The sequence below is a fragment of the Pongo pygmaeus genome, chromosome 1, assembly GCF_028885625.2.
Source record: "Pongo pygmaeus isolate AG05252 chromosome 1, NHGRI_mPonPyg2-v2.0_pri, whole genome shotgun sequence".
Classification (NCBI taxonomy): Eukaryota; Metazoa; Chordata; class Mammalia; order Primates; family Hominidae; genus Pongo; species Pongo pygmaeus.
The window spans coordinates 78915031-78933220 of NC_072373.2; positions in this window are offsets into that span (position 1 = coordinate 78915031).

Here is an 18190-nt window from a genome sequence, read left to right on the forward strand (position 1 = left end):
ACGGGGGAACTACAATTAGTTCAGTTTTGCTGGACTGTAAGTGATGGGAATAACAGAATATGGGTTAAACATGCAGGACATAGGTTATGAAGGATACTGAAGTGCCACAATCACAGGTTTGGATACTGTCTACTGGATTACGGTTGTCCATTCGAGAATTTTGAACAAGGAAGTGACAATATCAGACAAGATCAGATTCACACGGAGGCTAGAGCAGATGGTGACTAGAATCAAGGAGACCAAAAACCCAGGATGTTATTTCAACAATCTAGGCCAGAGAGACTGAGGACTTAAATTAGAGTAGCATTAGAGGAATGGATAATAGAGACAGGGTATATGAGATATTCAGGAATTAGATGTTTGGGGACCTGCTGACTGATTATATGCTTAATGCCTCAGCAAAAGTACTTCTGTTTTTAAAATTTCATATTATGATTTATATGCATATGCTCATGATTTAGTGCAGGAGATAAAAAACACTATATTTCATGAAGAAAGGTATATAATACAGGGAATTCGGTGCTTGCAAAAGGTCAAAGAGCTGAAAGAGCAGGAACTAGGAGGTTGCTGCAGGATTGGGGAGGTCACACCATTGGAGCTACTATCCAGAGAGCAGGAAACTGCTTCTATCACTGCAGGTGCCTCCAACATACAAATTGGGGGGCTAAAAGGTGGAACATGTACCATAAAACCTAAAGTATAATAATAATAATAATAATAATAATAATAATAAAAGAAAAAAAAATAAAAATTAAAATTAAAAAAAAAAAAAAAAAAGGTGGAACATGGAGTTCAGCTGATGTAAGCACACCTGTTGGAATACATTTGCCCATCAACATTGTCACAAAAATTTAGCTTTTGCTTCCCTTTGCCTTCTGAGCCTAGATGTCTATCTCACTGGCAAAACTAATTGCATCCAGTCTCTAACTGCAAGAAAGTCTTAAAATGTGGTTTTTAGCTTTCCAATTCTTGTAATACATATGATATTAAATGAAAGCCAGTTCTGCCTTCTTATAAATTTAAAAAATATTCATACTATTATCTAATATTATAGTTAAAAACTCAGTGATTCATCTATTTGGCTGTATATTTTGGGATAATTCTTGCAGGAATTTAGATCCCTCCCCTGTAAGATAAGCAAATTGGATTAAGTAATCACTAATATCCCTTCAGCATTTTACAAATCTCTTAATTTCCTGCATACACCTCAGTGTATTAAGAAATTAAGAGATTTGTAAAATGTCAGCTTTTCAAAGACAGAAGATATAATTTTCTGAAAGGGTTAGAAAGTTTTCCATCAGCATCATGGAGAGGAGGAGTGGAAGCATAAGGCGATAAAGGAGAAAAGCCTCATGCTTGCCTTCCAGGACCTCAGGCTTCCCCTAGCTGCAGGCTCAGCTGAAGGTAATACCGAAAAGATTACAGCTGAAAGTAAAGTCCAAGGTTTTGATTATCACATATGATGGGATCTATTTTCTGGATTGAGACTGTGTTTGTGATTTAATGAGATCACAGAAAGGCCTGTTACTCAAAAATGATCAAGAAAATCAGACCTTGTGGATCTCCTGCCTCCCCCTGCATTCTCATAGCTTGGCAGTGTCTTTAGAGCTATAAGAAGGTGGTATCCCAGGTATTTAATCAACTAAAAGATGAAGTCCCTGGAGTTATTTGATAGGCCAAAGTGAGCAAGATCATGAAACAAGGGGAGAACATTGTCCACAGTGTCTTGTTCTTCTTCCTCAGTGCCAGCAGTTCTCTACTGGTGAACCATCTTCGGGCTGGCCCTGAGCACTATGGAGGACCCAGGAGGAAGAGATATGTTAAGGCCAGGCATAAAGGTGATCATTTCCAGAGCTCCTCTACCTCCCCCTTGGCTGGGAATCTACCTCTTTGTGGCCTTTGCATGTCTCCTTGTACTTAAAGTTCCACGCTTTTCCCTTATAGCTCAGGGCTCTCTAGATCATACCACTGGGCTTGCAGCCCCCAATGGTTCACACTAGCCACTCCAAGAACAGGATTAAGAATAGATTGAAATTAATGAACATCTTCAGAATGCTGACAAGTATTTAAAAGTGCTTTTCATTTATTTTCTTCCATTAACCTTGTGAGGCAGGTATTATTATCCTCAATATACTAACGAAAAACTGAACTGTTCAAATTTGCTAAGCCAGCAAAAATTGATGACTTGATGCTATGTTTTTTCCAATACCCTATAAACAGGAATAGTGAGAAGACATACTTTAGAGTATGAAGAAAATACTCTTACTTTAGAGAGTATGGAACCTTCAGAGGGTTATTCAACAAGTATTAATCAAGCATTTACTGCATGCCGGGCATTGTTTGCAATGTTACAGATACAGCAACAACAAAAAAGGACAGAGTACTGTCTCCTAGGAAGCTAAGGTCTAGTGCAGACTCTGGGACATGGTATATAAAATGCTTCAGACTGTGCCTCACAGTCAGGAAATGATGGGGGAAAATACCACTAAAAATAATCACTTTAGAATGTGCATTCACTGGGTGCCAGGCACTAAACTAAGCACTTTAGACACATTATGTTATTTGTTTTCAAAAGTACCTTATAAGGCAAGTATTACTGTGGCCATTTTTCTGAAGAAAGACTGGGGCTTAGCAGGTTAACCTGGCACAATTATACAACTAAGATGTGGCAGGACTATGAAGATGTGCTGCCTCCCCTTAAGAGAAAGAAAAGAAAAGGAAAAGGAATTATTATGTACCAAATATTTAATAGGTATCAGTCACAGAATTAGGCCAGATAGATGGGAGGAAGACACATACATTGTTAACTATGCTACAGTTTTAACCATGATTCACATAGTAACAAAGGCTTAAAAGAGGCTATTTAAACCTAGAAGAGTGAGAAATTTACTCTGTGGGAGGGGACTGGAGGAAGATTTGCATTTGCATCAGTGTTTGAGAAAGGACTTGAAGAATGAAGAAAAATGTGTGGTTTGAAATGGGGGGAAAGTGTTGTCAGCTACAGGGACCGTGGGAGCAAGAGCACATACCCAAGAGAGTGCACACAGAGAGTTGGGCAGAGTGCAGAATGCAAACCATGAGGTGGGGTGTATGACAAATAAAAATTGCATATATTTAAGGCACAAAACATGGTGTGTATCTATCTATCTATCTATCTATCTATCTATCTATCTATCTCCTCATTGTGAAATGATAAGCTATTTAACATATTTATCACCTCACATAGTTACCATTATTTTTGAGTGAGAACATTTAAGATCTACTCTTTTAGCAAATTTGAAGCATACAATACAGTATTTTAACCATAGTCAGCATATTGTACATTACATCTCCAGAACATATTCATCCTGCATGACTGAAACTTTGTACCATTTGACCAAGATTACTCAATTTCCCCCACCCTCAAGCCCCTGGCAACCACCCTACTACTCTTTGCTTCTGTGAGTTTATCTTTTTTAGATTCTGCACGTAAGTGAGAATGATCAGTATTTGTCTTTCTGGGCCTAGGTTAATTTCACATAGCAAAATGTCTGTCAGGTTCATCCATATTGTTGCAACAAGATGTTTTCCATTTTTAAGCCTGAATAATATTCCACTGTAGTTACATGCCACATTTTCTTTATCCATTTGTTGATGAATGCTTAGGTTGATTCTATATTTTGGTCATTGTGAATAATTTTGCAGTGAACCTAGGAGTGCAGACATGTCTTTGACTTAACTGATTTCATGTCCTGTGGATATATACCCAGAAGTAGGATTGCAGAATCATATGGTAGTTCTATTCTACTTTTTTGAGGAACCTTCATACTGTTTCCCATAATGGCTATTCTAATTTACATTCCCATCAACAGCGTTCAAGGATTCCCTTTACTCCGCATCCTCACCAACACTTGTTATCTTTCATCTTTTTGATAATAGCCATCCTAATAGGTGTGAGGTGATATCTCGTTGTTTTGATTAGCATTTTCCTGATGATTAGTGATGTTGGGCATTTTTTCATATGGCCATTTTTTTTTGAGATATTTATTCAGGTCCTTTACCCATTTTAAAATCAGGTTGTTTGTTTTCTTGCTGTTGACATGTTTACATTTCTTATATATTTTGATATTAACCCCTTATCACATGTATGGTTTGCAAATCTTTTCTGTCATTCCATAGGTTGTCTCTTCACTATGTTGTTTCCTTTCCTGTATAGAAGCCTTTTATTTTGAAGCAATCACATTTGTCTCTTTTTGCTTTTGTTGCCTATGGTTTTGGGGTTATAGCTGAAAAAATCATTGCCCAGACAAATCTCAAAAAGCTTTGTCTCTATGTTTTTTTTTCAGTAGTTTTACAGTTTCATGTTTTATATACATGTTATACTTAACAGTTTAAGTCTTTAATATATTTTGAGTTAATTTTTGCATATTGTGTGAGCTAAGGGTCCAATTTCATTCTTTTGCATGTGCATATCCAGTTTTTTCCAACACCATTTATTGAAGAAACTATCCTTTTCTCATTGTGTGTCCTTGGCACTTTTGTCAAAGATTAGTTGGTTGTATATGTGTGGGTAATTACTTGGCTCTCTGTACTGTTTCATTGGTCTGTGTCTGTTTTGGTGCCAGTACATTACTGTTTTGAATACTATAGCTTTGTAATATATTTTGAAATCAGGTAGTCTGATGATTCCAGCTTTGTTCTTTTTGCTCAAGATTGCTTTGGCTATCTGGGATATTTTTGGTTCCGTATAAATTTTAGGAATGTTTTTTCATATTTGTGTGAAAAATGCTATTTATATTTTGAAAGGGATTGCATTAAATATGTAAATTGCTTTGGATTATATGGACATTTTAACAATATTCAATTAATGAACACAAAATATCTTTGCATTCTTTTGTGTCTTCCTCAATTTCCTTAAAGACTATAGTTTTAAAAGTCCAGATTTTTCACCTTATTGGCTAATTATATTCGTAAGTATTTTTTCTTTTTGATGCTATTGTAAATGGAATTTCTTTCTTAATTTCTTTTTTAGATAGTTTGTTGTTGGTATATGGAAATGCAATCAATTTTTTAGTGTTGATTTTGTATCCTGCAACTTTACTGAATGTGTTTATTCGTTATAAAAGTTTTTGGTGAAGTCTTTAGGGCTTTCTATATAAAAATATGATGTCAACTGCAAATAAAGGCAATTTACCATTTTCATTTCTGATTTGATTTTTTTTTCTCTTGCTTGATTGGCTAGGACTTTCAGTTCTACATTGAATAGAAGGGGTGAGAGTTAGCTTTCTTGTTTTGTTTCTGATCTTAGAAAAGCTTTCAGCTTTTTACTATTTTGCATGAAGTTAGCTGTAAGCTTATCATATATGGTCTTATTATATTGAGGTACATTTGTTGTATATGTAATTGTTGAGAATTTTCATCTTGAAAGGATGCTGAATTGTCAAACACTTTCTCTGCATCGATTGAGATTATCTTCTTTTTTGTCTTTCTTTTTGTTAATTTGATGTATCACATTTACTGATTTGCATATGTTAAACCTTCCTTCTATCCCAAGGATAAATCCCACTTGGTCATAATGTATAATCATTTTAATGTGTTGTAAACTCAGTTTGCTAGCATTTTGTTGCGGATTTTTGCATCTATGTTCATTAGGGATATTGGCCTAGAATTTTCTTTTCTTATAGTATCCTTGTCTGGTTCTGTTTTGAAGATAACACTGGCCTCATAAAATGAGTTTGATTTCCTCTGGTTCAATTTTTTGGAAGAGTTTAAGAAGGATTGATATTATTTATTTGAATGTTTTCTAGAATTTAGCTATGAAGTCATCTTTTCCTGGGCTTTTTTTCTTTATTTTATTTATTTATTTTTTATTTTTGAGACTGGGTCTAGCTCTATTGCCTAGGCTGCAGTGCAGTGAGGCTATCTCTGCTCACCACAACCTCCACATCCCTGGCTCAAGCTATTCCTCCCACCTCAGCCTCCTGAGTAGCTGGGACTACTGGTGCACAGCACCTCACCTGGCTAATTTTGTATTTTTTATAGAGATGGGGTTTTACCATGTTTCCCAGGCTGGTCTCAAACTCCTGGGCTCAAGCAATCCACCTACCTCAGACTCCCAAAGTGCTGGGATTACAGGCATGAGCCACCTTGTCCAGCCTGGTCCTGGGCTTTTCTTTATTGGAAGATTTGAAATTACTACTTAAATTTTTTTGTTTATCTGTTCAGGCTTTTTATTTCTTCTTGACTCAATTTTGGTTTGTTATATGTTTCTAGGAATTCATATATTTCCTCTAGGTTATTCAATTTGTTGGTATATAATTGTTCATAATAGTCCCCTATGATCTTTTTTGTTTCTGAGGCATCTGTTATAATGTCTCTTCTTTCATTTATTTTAAAATGTAGGCATTTATCTCTGTAAGCTTTGCTCTTAGAACTGCTTTTGCTGCATCCCTCAGTTTTGGTACTTTTTTTTCTCTCAAGATATTTTAAAATGTTCTTTTTGATTTCTTCTTTGTCCCAGTCATTGTTCAGGAGAATATTATTTAATTTACATGTATTTGTAAATTTTCCAAAATTCTTTCTGTCATTGATTTCTGATTTAATACCACGTGGTCAGTAAAGATGCTTGATATGATTTCAGTATTCTTAAATTTGTTAAGACTTGTTTTGTGGCCAAACATATTGTCTATCCTGGAGAATAGTCTATGTGCACTTGAGACAAATGTGGGCTCATAGGTGAAAGGGATTCATTTCCAGATAAGACGCTGGACTTGAGACTTGGAACTTGGGACTTTTAAGTTAATACTAGAATGAGTTAAGACTTTGGGGACTATTGGAAGGGATAATTATATTTTGCAATGTGAGAAAGACATGAGATTTGGGGGCTAGGGGTGGAATGATGTAGTTTGGGTGTTTGTGCCCTCCAAATCTTATGTTGAAATGTAATCCCCAATATTGGAAGTGGGGCCTGGTGGGAGATGTTTGGATCATGGGGCCATATTGCTCAAGAATGGCTTATTGCCATCCCCTTGGTGATGAGTAAGTTCTTGCTCTGGTAGTTCACTCAAGATCTGAGTGGCACCTCCTCTCTTTCTCTCTTGCTCCCCCTCTGGCCGTGTAACATGCTTGCTTTCCTTCAGTTTCTGCCGTAATTGCAAGTTTCCCAAGGCCCTTACCAAAGGCAGATGCTGGCACTATGCTTCCTATACAACCTGAAGAACTGTGAGTGAAAAATAAAACCTCTTTTCTTTATAAATCACCCAGCATCAGGTATTCCTTTATAGGAATGCAAGAACAGACTAACACACCACATATAGTATTCTTGATTGGCATTTTATTTTTCTTTCAGCATGTTGAGTATATCATTCCATTTTTGCCTACAAAGTTTCTACTGAGAAATGTACTGATCGTTTTATAAGTGTTCTCTTGTATGTGATGAATCACTTTTTTCTTGGTGCCTTTAAAATTCTGTCTTTTGACTTTTATGAATTTGATTATGTGTCACAGTGAAGATCTCTTTATGTTTAATCTAACTGAATTCTTTGGGATTTATGGATTTGGATGTTTAGCTCCCTTTCTAGATTTGGAAAGTCTGCTATCATTATTTCTTTATATAAGCGTTCTACCTCTATTTCTTTGTTCTTTGTGGGGCTCCCATAATGCATATATTGGTTGACTTGATGGTTTCCCATTTGTCTTGTAGACTTTCTTTACTATCTGTCATTATTTTTTCTGTTTCTCTCACTGGGTAATTTCAACTGATCTGTCTTAAAGTTTGCTGATTTTTTTTTGCTTGATCAAGTCTGCTGTTGAAGTTCTCTGTTGAATCTTTCAGTTCTGTAATTGTGTTTTTCAGCTCCAGAATTTTTTTGTGTGTTTTTTGAATGGTTTCTATCTCTTTGTTAAATTTATCGTTTTGTTTGTGTATTTTTCCCCTGATTTCATTTTGTTGCCTGTCTGTGTTCTATTTTAGCTCACTGGACTTCTTTAAGGCAATTGTTTTCAGTTCTTTTTCAGGAAGTTTGTAGATCTTCATTTCTTTAGTGTTGGTTTACTGGTGCTTTGTTCTGTTCCTTTGGTGGTGTCACATTTCCCAGATTATTTGTAATCTTGTGGTCTTGAACTGCTGTCTGCAGATTTTAAAAAGTAGGGACCTCTTCTAGTTGTTAGAGACAGGTTTTGACAGGGAGATCCCTTTACAGTCAGAGTGGGCAGAGATTCTTGGCAGTCTGACATGCAAGGTCCATGACAAGTTTGCTACTGAAGTCCTCAGGTGAGCTGGCTTGGTGCCTAAGTTAGCAGATGAACAGGTCTGATGCCTAGGTTCACAGAGGTCAACTTGATGCATAGGTCCATGGGAAAGACTTGGAGCCTGGGTCCATCGGGCTTGGCCTGAAGCTGCAGCCATGTGGACAGTCCTGGTGCTTGCATCCACAGGGGCCAGCGTGGCTCTGTGGTCCACTGGGGTGGGCTTAGTGACTGTCCATGGGGGTGCGTTTGAAGCTTATGTCTACAGGAGCTATCCTGGCATTGGGGCAGTTCTTAGGCCCAAGTCCACAGGAGCTGGCCTGGTACTGGGGTGGGCCTAAAACCTGGGTTCTCAGTGGTCAGTCTGGTGTCTGGGGCCATGAGGGCTGCTGACCTTAAATCTCAGGCAGGCCTGGAAAACTGGGTTCGCAGGAGTTATCCTGCAGCCTGGGACCATTTCATATGGCCTGACACCTGGTTAAGCCTGCAGCCTGGGTCTGTGAGGACTCACCTGGCACTGGGGTTTAGTAGGGCAGGCCTGGTAATAGGGTCCAGAGCAAAGTTGCATACTCATTTTCTTCTCCTTACTTAAATGGAGGGCATCTGTCTCCATACTGTGTTGCCTAGGCTTGGGGGAGAGGTGATGCAGGTAGTGTGAAACTGTCCCTCCTATCCTCTTCTATGTGTTTTTTCCTATTTCTGTGCCCCATTCAGGTGCTGTAATCTCTCACCTGGATTCCTTAGGTCTTGTGCAGGTATTTTTGTTGTGGATGGTTATTAAAATTGATATTGCTGTGAGAGAATGAGCACTGAAAATTCCCATTCCACCAGCTGATATTCTGTAGTGTTTTCTTATTAACAACACGGAAAAGTGATTAAATTCATCTGTCAGGGGATTTTAGGCTCTCTGGTACCTTGGGATTTGGAACAGACTTTATTTCTTACCACAGGAATGCTAAGAGCCATTCTTCCTTTGTTCTGAATATAATATGCTATGTTTATCTTTTCAAGCAAGACTATGTCAAATACATTTTTTGGTCATTACTACTGGTTGCAAAACACATTCTCTGCATTTGTTGTGTTATGGGAACAGGTTCAGGTTTGGATCCACTTAAGTCTTTCTTTTGACATGGTCAAGGGGAGGAGTGAAGGAAGGCAGTGAATTAGATGCTGAGAAGTTTTCCAAGTTTGAGATTAGGTTAATCACCGTAAAAAGAAGATATTTTATTGTATTTCCTCAAATGGCATTACTGTTTAATCAAAGCATTCTCATATGCAGAATCCCCTACTGTCATTCAAGTCTGACTTCCTGGACTGACATTCAATTCAGTTACATTTATTCACTAACTAATCATTTATTTTCACACACACATACATACATGATGTATTATACTCTAGGTCCAGTTCTAAGCACTGGGGATTCAGCAGTGAACAAGTTCAACAACTAGCTATTGAGAAGTCACAGGCAATATGGAAATAAATGAAACACTGTTCCAGCATTCATTGATTTTTTTTCTAATATGTATGTATTTGTGTATGGAGAAGAATGACAATGAAGAGGGGAGAGATTAAGACAGCTATAGGGATAACTGTAGCACAGGGCAAAATATAAGTGACACCAAAAAGCATCTAAGTTGCTGTAGAGATTCTAAGGAGAGAGAAAAACACATATAGAGAGAGTAAATTAAGAAAGCCTCAAAGGAGGAGGATTTAAACTCATTTGAGATGGGTTTAAAGAAGGCTTCCTGATTAAGTTACTTTCTCTCAACTTCAAACGTGTTCTTTTTTTTTTATTATACTTTAAGTTTTAGGGTACATGTGCACACTGTGCAGGTTAGTCACATATGTATACATGTGCCATGCTGGTGTGCTGCACCCATTAACTCGCCATTTAGCATTAGGTATATCTCCTACTGCTATCCCTCCCCGCTCCCCCAACCCCACAACAGTCCCCAGAGTGTGATGTTTCCCTTCCTGTGTCCATGTGTTCTCACTGTTCAATTCCCACCTATGAGTGAGAACATGCGGTGTTTGGTTTTTTGCAAACATGTTCTTTTACGCTGTGCTTTATGTTGCTGGGGCTGGGACTTTGCAAACCTCATTCCACTTCGCTCCTTCCTGGTTGCTTCCTGTTCCTGTTAGTATTGTTGCAGAAAAAGGTCTTCACCTCTGCAGCCATGCTGGTGCTGTAGCTAGTTCCGATTTATAGTCGTTCCCAAACTCCTAGAACAAGTTTCTTCATGTGACTTCAGGGAGAGCAACACCAGCCAGCTGGCACCCTCTTCAGAGATGAGATTCCAGCTCTGCAAGTTCCTCCTAAGCCTCTAAGTTTTAATAATTCCAACTTGTTTCTGTTTTCTCTTCAGGCATAGGAGAGGCAACTCCTTCTATAGAAACTATCTGTGTGATACTCTGAGTTCTCTTTTTGCCTTTAAGACTCTCTGATACCTTGCTAATGCTTTTAAATATTATATTTGTATTAGTCCATTTTCACACTGCTGATAAAGACATACCAGAGACTGGGCAATTTACAAAAGAAAGAGGTTTATTGGACTTATAGTTCCACGTGTCTGGGAAGGCCTCAAAATCATGGCAGAAGGTGAAAGGCACATCTCTTATGGCAGCAGACAAGAGAAGAGAGCTTGTACAGGGAAGCTCCCCTCTTTAAAACCATCAGATCTCATGAGACTTATTCGCTATCATGAGAACAGCACAGGAAAGACCTGCTTCCATGATTCAATTACCTCCCACTGGGTCCTGCCCACAACACGTGGGAATTCAAGATGAGATTTGTGTGGGGACACCCCAAAACTATATCAATATTCTCTATGTTGAAACTGTTGATAAGGTTTCTCTTTCCTGAAAGCACCCTAACTGATACAGAAGTTGGTGCCAGGAATGGTCCAAGAAAATGGACACTTAAAAACAAGATATTAGGATTGGTTTGGTCATGTCCTTGGACTTGAATGCAGTGCTGACCTCAAAAATTGAGAATTGTGATACAGTAATCCATGCAAGCAATGGCATCACAATTAACCACATTATCACCTCTATTTGATTGTGAGGAAGTACCTACTGAAGCAAGTCCCTTGGTGGGGCAGGGTGGGGGTGGGGCAGACGACAAGTGGCTGCTACATTTACCTGCATGATGGCAGTAATGACCACAGATCAAGGGTAGGGATGGTAACTTCTGAGTGCACTGAGCACTTAAGAAAGAAGATGACAGGCACAGGTTTTTCAACTCTCGGCTCAAGTCATGCCAGACAGCCAGAGTGCTCCTGGGTGGATTTAAAATAATATTTTATTTCTTGCAACAAAGGTTCAACTTGTCTGAAAATCAGAACAAATTTTAATTTTGCAGGTTTCAGAATGACAACTTATGCTGAATACCCAGCGTCAGCAAGTCTTTTAATGAACCTGAGAATCTCAAACCTTTGAATCACTTTGAGCTTCTCTTTCTAGTGGAAGCAGCCCACCATCCCAAGTCTGAGGATGTTTAAAAACCCTGTAATAACCTCACTGGTGGCAATTGCTTTGCAGAAGGATGGCTATTCTCAAGATGTACCCCAATCCAGTCTTTGCTGCCATTAGATTCATGACTAGAGTTAGATCTCAGCATGCTCCTGGGAACAGATACAAAGTCTGACCCCAAAGGAAAGAATTTAGATTTAAGATGGGTCTGAAAAATGCCTGGATTTCAGGCATTTTTCTATGATTATATATATATTTCATGTATAACCATAAATATATACATGAAGGTGGGTTTATTCAGGGAGAAAACTCTAAATAGTATAGTTTGTCTGGAACATAGATACAAATAAGACTGGAAAAGTAGCTTTAGTCATATTGGGAGGCCGCTTGTATGAGATTTAAATGGGGAGAAAGAAGAACCAGTAAAGAATTGTATGCACGTGTAACGTGTTTTAGAGGCTCACTTCAGGAAGATGATTCTGGCAGTAGTATACAGGCTAAACTATGACAGGGCAACTGAAGTCTAGTTGGCCAGTTAGAGGCCTATTCCAACAGACTAAGAAATTATGATAGCTGGGAGTGGGGTGGTATGTTCCATGTACTCGGGAGGCTCAGATGGGAGGACTGCTTGAGCCCAGGAGTTCCAGGCCAGCCCGGACAACGTAACAAAAACCTGACTTTAAAAAAACCAAAACAAAACATGAACAAAAAATTTAAAAAAAAACAAAAACCAGGCAGCAAAAGCAAAATAGACAAATAATACTATATCAAAATTAAAAAAAATAATGATAGCCAGATCTAATTTGCCAGAGTGGGAACTATAAGATGGAAAGAGGCAAAAGACATGTAGAAAGTAGACTTTATAGAACCTATCCTTAGATTGCAAGTGGGGATTCAAGCCAGGGGAAGAGAGAATGAGGCTGAAATATTGAGTCTGGGTACGGATAGCATAAAAATGAGAGAGAGAGACAAGAAATGATGAAATGAATTGGTTGAAGGCACAGTGGGGTGGGAACAAGCATTGAAGATGCCAAAAAGGAGCATTCTGCTGATTTAGAATGAGATCTTACTGGGATAAAATAGAAGGAATTGCAGCTGGATTTCTGCACTAGAGATTAGGGAAATATAGAACTTCAGAATATTGATAAATTGACTAGAAATCCATCAGGTTTGGGGCTGATACACTGTAAGCAATATAGTTTCAGTAGCTTAAGAAAAAGTATACCTGGGACTCAAAGGGAGTTGGTAACCATTGGCCTCACATGTTTCCTGGGTCGCTTTGGTTTACAACTAGAGGACTGGACTAGACAACTTTTAAGGCCATTTGTTTTCTATTATTCTATGTCATGATATGTTCTTCTCTATTAATTTTAATTTTAATTTTTTTTTTGAGATGGAGTCTTGCTCTGTTGCCAGGCTGGAGTGCAGTGGCATGATCTCAGCTCACTGCAACCTCTGCCTCCCGTGTTCAAGCAATTCTCCTGCCTCAGCCAACCGAATAGCTGGGACTAGGGGCGCCCGCCACCACACTTGGCTAATTTTTGTATTTTTAGTAGAGACAAGGTTTCACCATGTTGGCCAAGATGGTCTTGCTCTCTTGACCTCGTGATTCACCTGTCTCGGCCTCCCAAAGTGCTGGGATTATAGGCGTGAGCCACTGTGTTTGGCCTGTGTATTTTTATATAGACTATTCTCCCCTGATAGAATGTGACTTTTTTAAAAGTGGGATTATTTTAATATAATTTCCTGTTAAATCTCCAGGTCCTAGAATATACCCTAGTACATAACTAGTACAAAAACTGTTGGTAGAATGCATGAATTCTGTTTGCCGTTTACTATTATCATTTTTATGGAAACCTTTGCACTGGAAAACATGATAATTATTCTGGAGCTGAAAAACCGTGCTATGATTTGGATATACTTTTCTTGGCCCTGTCAAGTCTCAGGTTGACATTTGATCCCAATGTTGGAGGTGGGTCCTGGTGGGAGGTATTTGGATCTTGAGGGTGGACCTCTCATGAACTACTTGGTGTCATCCTAACAGGAGTGAGTTCTCACTCTTAGTTCTGTGAGAATTGGTTCTTAAAAAGAGTCTGATGCCTCCTCCTCTCTCTACTGCTTCCTGCCTTACCATATAATTTCTGCACACATCAGTTCCCCTTTCCCTTCCACCATGAGTGGAAGCAGCCTGAGGCCCTCATCAGAAGCAGATGCTAGTGCAATGCTTTTGTACAGCCTGCAGAACCATGAGCCAAACAAACCTTTTTTTCTCTATAAATTATCCAGCCTCAGATATTCCTTTATGGCAGCACGTATGGGCTGAGACACAGTGGCACTGGAAAGCTATTTGCAGTAGAGCAGCAGTCTAAAAATAAGCAGATCATGTGACCCCCACTATTATCTGTCTGTTTTATGTTCCACAGGAAGAAAACTGCTTGAAAAAAGGCGGGGGAACAACATAAAACACTAACAGGAGTTGTGTTATCTGACAGGATGCAAATGACACAGTGAAATTTAGATAACCATTTGCCATTTTCTTGCTGGAAAATTTTCAAAAGTTTAACATTTATCTTCGAAGGCTCTGAGCTGAAATTCATAGCTGAGAACCCCTCTTTAATTTACTCAAGCTTCTGAGAGGAGGTTTAATAATTGCCAGTTGTGCCTTCACACAGAAGCACATTTTCACCTAAACACAGAGAAATTTCAGTCTGCTGAGTTTGCTGTTCCTGATCACTAAGCCAATCCAAACCAAGGTGGAAGGTGAACAATGGTCAGCTGCAGGGCCTGGAATTAGTTTTCCTTTGGTAATATTGGTATCTAGTATAAACTCTGCACCTGTTCCCTCACCAATCCTTTGGTAAATCCTACTGGGCTGCCTCCTTCTGGTGGTCATGAGAAGTTGCAGATCTCCAACTACAGGGAGCATAATTGACCAATGGACCCAAACTACAGGGAGCATAATTGACTAATGGACCCAAGCTGCTCATTGAATGCTGCCTTTGAACTGAGGCTGTACTTGTTCAGACTATTCCCAGCCAATGACTGAGTATGGCACAGATACCTAGGCAGGCCTCTTCCTTATAGACACAGGGCTCTTCTGATGCCCAACTTTGTTCAGGCATTCCCCTACAGCTTTGCCAAACCATTCCTAGACTGCTTGGCAGTCTGGAACGTTTTCATCCAACTCTCTTCTCCTCACTTCTTTGCTTGGGGTCATACTTGCATCCCTGTCTGACAGCTCTCCCTGTCTTTTCCAGCTCCTTTCCTATTATCTTTCACAGGTATTCTCCTGATCAATTCCTTGCATGTTTAGTCGTATGTTGTCATATGCTCCTTGGAGGACCGTTCTTAGAGAATATACCCATGCTCTATGACTTGACTTATTGGAGCCTTATTCTGATATCCAGGCCACTTGATTGGGACTCTGGTATTCTGTCTGGTTCTTAGGAGTATCCCTTACCTGTAATTAGGAGCTAAATCTTTTCTTCATGTCATTTACTTCTGGCTGGAGTCTTATTCCACCAATGTGTGGGCTATCTAGAATGACATTGGTCTTCTGGAACCATTTGTAAGATTTTGACTCTTGTTACAATTGAGGAACTCATCTTGTCCTCATTGTAGCTATGACTGAGAAACCAAGAAACTCACTATCTTGTCCTCTTGGATGCCAGCTATAAATTGAATCAAATTGGACACTGGAATTTTGACCACTTTCCACCTTTCTATCATGGTCAGATAAGTTGCATAAGCCTGTGATATGCATGATTTTGGACTTTGTTCCTTTTCACACTGGCCTACAGTTGAGGTACCAGATTCTCATACATCAATAATTAAAGTAGTAATCACTTATATGAGATGTTGAAATGTACTCCCTTCAAGAAAGGTGACATTTTCAGCTGTTTTCTTAACGGGAAAACATTATTAGTGGGAGCAAATTACAGATCCTTCAATGAGATTAGTGTGAAAGCAGAAGAAATGTGAAGGCAGTGGCTATTTGAGTGACATGAAAATATTCTAAGGGGCACAAAAGCAGAAAGGGAAAGCTGGTAACTTCACAGTAAATCTCATTGCCTCCATAGTTTTTCCCAACATCAGGAAGTGCCTTTCTACAAACCTGTGGCATGAACTTAACAGAGAGAATTGAAATTTCTACTTGTTGGATAACTACACCATTACACAACAAACAAGAGGCTATACATTTCCATGTGGAGACTAATATTACAACTTAATCCTTTTGGCAATCAGAGATGGGCAATTATCCTAACAAACTTATGTTCCCAACTTAGAAAGCTTTCTATTTTCAGGGATTTATTCATACTTAAATCTGGTAACCAAGCCTATGAAAAGAAGTTTTAAATACAGCAGGTATAAATATCTGTAGGAAAAGGCTTAAGCAGTGTAGGTACCATCTCAGAATTATAAGAGGGTGGACAGAACTTCTTTTGTTAAATACTATTATCTTAACCCAAGAGAACTGTCAATAGAGAGCTGAGTTTCTGGATTATGGGTGCTTCCCTCCTATGTCTTAAGATTAGCCAGCAGCATGCAAGGAATTGGAAGCATGTCCTTACATGACATAGCAAGAAGGGTGACAAGATCCTATTTGTGTTTGAAAAAGTTTACTGTTGCTGCTGCATACAAAATGGAATGTTAAGATGCAAGAATAGAATCAAGAAGGAGGCTCTTAGAATAATGGGTAAGAGTTAATGGTGGCTTTGACCTGAGTGGAGGCTGTGGAGGTAGACAGAAGTGAGAACATTTGCTGATGCTGTAGGTAGGGGAATGGTGAGATGTTATGGACTGACTTGTGTCACCCTCAAATTTATATATTGAAGTTCTAACCCCTAGTACCTCAGAATGTTACTATATTTGAAGACAACATTCTTAAAAAGGCTATTAAGTTAAAATGAGGTCATAGGGTGGTCCCTAATCCAATATAACAGGTTTCTTCATGAGAAGAGGAGATTCGGTCACAGGCATGTACAGAAGAAGACTGTGTGAAGACACAGAAGAAGTTATCTACAAACCAACGAGAGAGGCTTCAGAAGAAACCAATATTGTTGACACCCTGATCTTGGATTTCTAGACTCAGGAATTGTGAGAAAATAAATTTTTATTGTTTAAGCCACCCAGTCTGTGGTACTTTCTTATGGCATCCCTGGCTAATGAATACAGGAGGCAGCTAAAGGAATTGAGGATTATGCCTAGTTTTGTGGCTTGAGAAATGAGGTATTTAGAGGTCTCATTACCAGGATGAGTAAGATTGAGGAAAGAACATGTTTGGGATCCATATGGGAATGTTGGTGGTGGGGAAAACTGAGAGGTAAATGTAGTAGTTTATGTGTGGGATGCCTATGCACATGCAAGAAAAGATATCAAGGAGGCAATGGTATGTGCAAATCTGGAAATTTTATAAATTCTTATGCAGATAATTTAAATAAATAAATTTGAACCCTGTCATCTATTCTCAATCCCTTCTGGATTTCAACCAAAAGGGCTGGTTATATGGGGCTAGCATCATATATCAATGTCAGCAAGTTAGATTGTCCATCACTTTGTAGTGAATGGAACTATGTGCTGCATGATTTCTGTGTCTCTAAAAGTCAACAGACGTTGGACAGACACAAAGGTTTAAATGTCACCCTGAAAAACCACTCTAAATTAGGAGGCAGTTGCGACATTCTAAACAAATTTACTAGATTACATATCATGAGATATGGCTTTGGGTTCAAACTCTAACCTTTTTAGATTAGTGTTCTTGGATCATAATCTCTGAGACTTAGATTTTTCATTCATTTTATAGTGAATCTCATTAGGGGTACTTCACTTGATCTAGGGTATTTTTGGAATTTTCAGGGTGAGTTTTTGTTGTTGCATGATTGAGGAGTTCTAGTTATTAGAAGCTCTGTGAAGTCCTGCAAAATGATTTGACACAAGCCCCTCTTGGATGTGTACTTACAGTTGCACAACTTGAAAATATTCTATACATTACAAGTGGGGCTACAGTGACACACACACACACACACACACACATACACATTTAACACATTTGTATATTTTACTTCAGGACTGTAGATAAAGTGTTACAAAATTCTAGCTATTAAAAGAGGGCATTGCACCAAATTATGTTGTGTTGAGAACCACTGACCTATAATATCTTTTTATTGCCTTTATTATTTTGAATGGACACATAGTAATTGTACAATTTATGGGGCACAGTGTGACATTTTGATGCATGTATGTCATGAATAGTGATCAAATCAGGGTAACTAGCATATCTATCACCTCAACCATTTATCATTTCTTTGTACATGGATAAAGAAAATGTGTATCCATTTGTCCATTGACAAACACTTAGGTTTGGCCATTGTGAATAGTACTGCAATAACCATGGGACTGCTTTCATATTGCTTTCCTTTCAATATGATATATATCTATATATCTATATCTCTCTCTATATATATATACACACTCACATACACACATATGGGGG